Here is a 4715-nt window from a genome sequence, read left to right as displayed (position 1 = left end):
GGAGTTCGAGACCAGCGTGGCCAACTTGGTGAAACCCCGTCTCTACCAAAAATACAAAAACATTAGTGGGATGTGGTAGTGCACAACGTTAATGCCAGCTACTTAGGGAGCTGAGGCAGGAGAAATGCTTGAACCAAGAGGCGGAGGTTGCAGTGAGCCAAGATCACATGCCACTTCCTTCCAGCCTGGGCGGCACAGCAAGACACTGTCTCAAAAAAAAAAAAACTATAATAAAGAGAAAAGCAGCCTTCTGGGCTCAGAAACCTGAGTAGAAAGATGTTCTGAGCCTGGAGAAAGAAATTCATAAAAGCCTGACTCTCTCTCCAGAAAAGAGTACATTTCTGCATTTAATTTTGGGGGGGCTGGTCACCATTTTTTTTCTCGCTTCTGAACAAATGATTGTATAGCATTTATATTCCAGGCACTTCACAAATATTGTCATTTAATTCTCATGCAAACCAGTGAGGTAGAAACTATTGTTATCCCCATTTTACAGATGGGGAAACTGAAGTACAAAGAGCTGAAGTAACTTGCCCAAAATACATGTGGTTTTGAACCCAAGAAATGTGGTACAACTATGACATGAGGCAGCCTCAATTCATTTAATCCTTATGACTGCAATGCAAAGGAGGTATAATTAATTCCATTTTATAGATGCAGAAACCAAGGCTTGAGGCTATTTGGTGTTTACGGTATAGATCTAGGAGTCAAACTCCAGCCTACTAGACTCTTCGCCTCTGCTGCACCCCTGGACCGTGTGTTAGGAATTCTTGGTACAGGGTCGTACTGCTCAGTATGGTAGTGGTTTTAGTCTGTTTTCTGTTGCTTATAACAGAATGCCTGAAACTGAACAATTTTGAAAGAAAAGGAATTTATTCCTTACAGCTCTGGAGGATGGGAAGTCCAAGACCGAGGGGGCACTTCTGGTGAGGGCCTTATTCCTGGCGGGGACTCTCTGAAGTGTCTGGAGGTGACACAGGGTATAGCATGGCGAGGGGACTGGGCGTGCTGACATGCTATGCTTTGGTCTCTCTTCCTCTTCTTATAAAGCCACCAACTCTCCTCCTGTGATGACCCACAAGTCCATTAATCCACGAGTGGGTTAGTCCATTCATGAGGGCAGAGGCTTTTGATCCAATCACTTCTTAAATATCCCAACCACTCAATACTGCCACATTGGGGATTAAGTTTCCAGCACATGACATTTGGGGGACACATTTAAACCATAGCAGTAGCCATTTGCCACATGTGGTTATTGAGCACTTCAAGTATGGCTAATGTGGCTAGTGTGACTGAGAATTTTTTTATTTTATTGAATATTTTAATTTTATTTATTTATTTATTTATTTATTTATTTATTTGAGATGGAGTCTCCCTCTGTCGCCCAGGTCAGAGTGCAGGTCATGATCTCAGCTTACTGCAACCTCCACCTTCCGGGCTCAAGTGATTCTCCTGCCTCAACATCCCGAGTAGCTGGGATTACAGGTGTGTGCCAGCATGCCTGGCGAATTTTTGTATTTTTAGTAGAGACAGGGTTTCACCATGTTGGTCAAGGATGGTCTGGAGCTGCTGAGCTCAAGTGATCCACCTGCCTCGGCCTCCCAAAGTGCTGGGATTACAGGCGTGAGCCACCGTGCCCGGCCAACATTATATTTCTACTGGAACACAGAAAGGTCTAGAGAATTGGGATTTGACAACCCTAGCTGTGACAAGGCACCAAAATTTGGGGACCGTACCCAGGGTGCTGATCCTGTCACCATACCCATAGATCCATGTGGAGGCTGCAGGAATACAAAGCTTGTGAAATATCCCAGGATGGCATGGGCACTGGAGTCAGCTGCCCCAAGTTCAAATCTGAAATCAGTCTTTTTTTTTTTTGAGATGGCATTTCACTCTTATTGCTCAAGTTGGAATGCAGTGGCACAATCTCGGCTCACTGCAACCTCCACCTCCCGGATTCAAGCGATTTTCCTGTCTCAGCCTCCCGAGTAGCTGGGATTACGGGTACATGCCTGTACCCGTAATCCTGGCTAAATTTTTGTATTCTTAGCAGAAACAGGGTTTCACCACATTAGCCAGGCTGGTCTCGATCTCCTGACCTCAGGTGATCCGCCTGCCTCGGCCTCCCAAAGTGTTGGGATTACAGGCGTGAGCCACCGTGCCCAGCCTGAAATCAGTCTTATACAACCAGGTGGGTGGTCTTGGGTAGGTCCCTTAACCTTAACTCTTCTTGTCTGCAGAATGGAGGTGACTTACTGTTTTTCTGTGTCTCCCTTTCACATCTTTGCACACTTCACCCTTTCTCTTCCCTCAGCTTTTAGTTTAAACATCAGCTTTCTGATAAGCCCTGTTGAAAATGACAGAGAACAAATCTTTTCTATCTTATTCAAGAAAATGCATGATGCGATCTATTTTAAATGATCATGGTTTTAATTTATTTTCCTGATAATGGTCTATTTCTCCATTGATCTGTAAGATTTGTAAGGGCAGGGGTGGATCAGTCTGGTCACTGCTGAGTCCCCAGCATTTAGAACAGGGGCTGACACAGCACAAAACAACGTTAGTTGGGAATGTACAAGCAAACCCAGCACACCTTCAGAGGGGTGCTCAGGAAACAGCCCTCCCACCTTTCTTCACCCCTTACAGCTGTGGGATCTTCCTAACCGTTTCGGTGTCCCAGGATAGAAGATGAGTTTATTCACCCCTCCCCAGGAGGGGAGTCGCCAGGGTTAAATGAGATCCCAGAATGCCCTGGTATGCCCCGAAGTCTCTGGGACACAGGTGAGCTGGTCTCCAGGGATTTGGAAACAGGAAAACAAATACGACTCCACCCTGCCTCCCATCCAGCCTCTGCCTAGAGGAGTTATTTTATTTTATTTTATTTATTTTATTTTTGAGTCGGAGTCTCACTCTGTCGCCCAGGCTGGAGTGCAATGGCACGGTCTCAGCTCATTGCAATTCCCACCTCCCAGGTTCAAGTGATTCTCCTGCTTCAGCCTCCCGAGTAGCTGGGACTACAGGCATGTTTTTTGTATTTTTAGTAAATTTTTGTACTTTTAGTAGAGACGGGTTTCACTGTGTTAGCCAGGATGGTCTTGATCTCCTGACCTCATGATCCGCCTGCCTCAGCCTTCCAAAGTGCTGGGATTACAGGTGTGAGCCACCACATCCAGCCTCTAGAGGAGTTATTTATTTATTTATTTATGACACAGGATCTCACTCTGTCACCCAAGCTGGACTGCAGTGGCACAATCATGTTTCACTGTAACCTGAACTCCTGGGCTCAAGTAATCCTCCTACCTCAGCTTACCAAGTAGCTGGGACCGTAAGCTCGCACCACCATGCCCACTATTTTTTTCTCTTTGTAAAGACAGGGACTCACTATGTCGCCCCGGCTGTTCTTAAACTCCTGGCCTCAAGCAATCCTCCCGTCTTGGCCTCTCAAAGTGCTAGGATTACAGACATGAGCCAGCTCGCCCAGCTGAGGAGTTATTTTTTGACACTGGTGAATTCAGATCAAAAAGGATTTCTAAGAAAGGTGCTTGCCGGGCGCGGTGGCTCAAGCCTGTAATCCCAGCACTTTGGGAGGCCGAGACGGGCGGATCACGAGGTCAGGAGATCGAGACCATCCTGGCTAACACGGTGAAACCCCGTCTCTACTAAAAAATACAAAAAACTAGCCGGGCGTGGTGGCGGCGCCTGTAGTCCCAGCTACTGGGGAGGCTGAGGCAGGAGAATGGCGTAAACCCGGGAGGCGGAGCTTGCAGTGAGCCGAGATCCGGTCACTGGACTCCAGCCTGGGAGACAGCGAGACTCCGCCTCAAAAAAAAAAATAAATAAATAAATAAATAAAGGTGCTGGACCCCTGGGACGCAGAGGGGTGTTTCACCCCCAAAGGAAGTCGCACCAAGCCCTCCCAGGCCTAGGGTGCAAGCATATTAAAGGCCTCTTTCCCTCTCTGTCTCCATTGTCTACACTCATTGAGCATCTGCAATGTGCCACACACTGTTCTAAGCGTCTTACACATAATACATTATTTAATCCTCACAATAACTTTATGAAGTGAGAGCAATTATGAGCCCATTTCAGGGAAAAGGAAATTGAGGCAGGGTTTTAGGTAGTTTTTCTGGGGTAGCACTGTGGGTTGGAGGGGAGGTGGAGTGCATTCTTAGGCCAGCTGGCTCTAGGGGCTCTTCGCCACTACACCGCACTGCCTCTAGCAAAGGAACGCGGGGAAGCTCACCAGACCTTAGGCCTCCCCAGGGTGCCACAGTGGTTCTTTTGAGCCCAGAGCCAGCTCTTAGGTCCATAGGCCTTCCTGAAGCTTCTGGACCACTTGCCCATAGCTGGGCCTCAGGCTGGCTCTCAGTAGAAGGGGGAGAATGGAGATTGCCAGATGTCCACTTCTCCTAAAGATTTTATAAGGCGGTGCTGGGAATGTGCTTCACAAAAGGGGAAGCACCCGGACAACAGTCACTGTTTGCTCTTTTGAGCACCATCCCGAGAAGGAGGAATGTTCTTCCCATTTCATAGGTGGGGAAAGTAAGGCTCAGAAAAGCAAATGTTTTTTTCCAAGGTGATAGGGAGAGTCCGTGGCTAGTGTCTGCACTGAGACCAGACACCCCTAGTGGGCCAGCGAGGGCGGGGTCCCCAGGTGCAGCGGATGCGGAGGAGAGAGGCCCTGGCGGAGCGCGCCCTGGTGGCGACCCGGAGAG

Source organism: Rhinopithecus bieti, unplaced genomic scaffold (assembly GCF_001698545.2).
Source record: "Rhinopithecus bieti isolate Rb0 unplaced genomic scaffold, ASM169854v2 scaffold_27016, whole genome shotgun sequence".
NCBI lineage: Eukaryota > Metazoa > Chordata > Mammalia > Primates > Cercopithecidae > Rhinopithecus > Rhinopithecus bieti.
Note: the sequence above shows the minus strand (reverse complement) of the source record.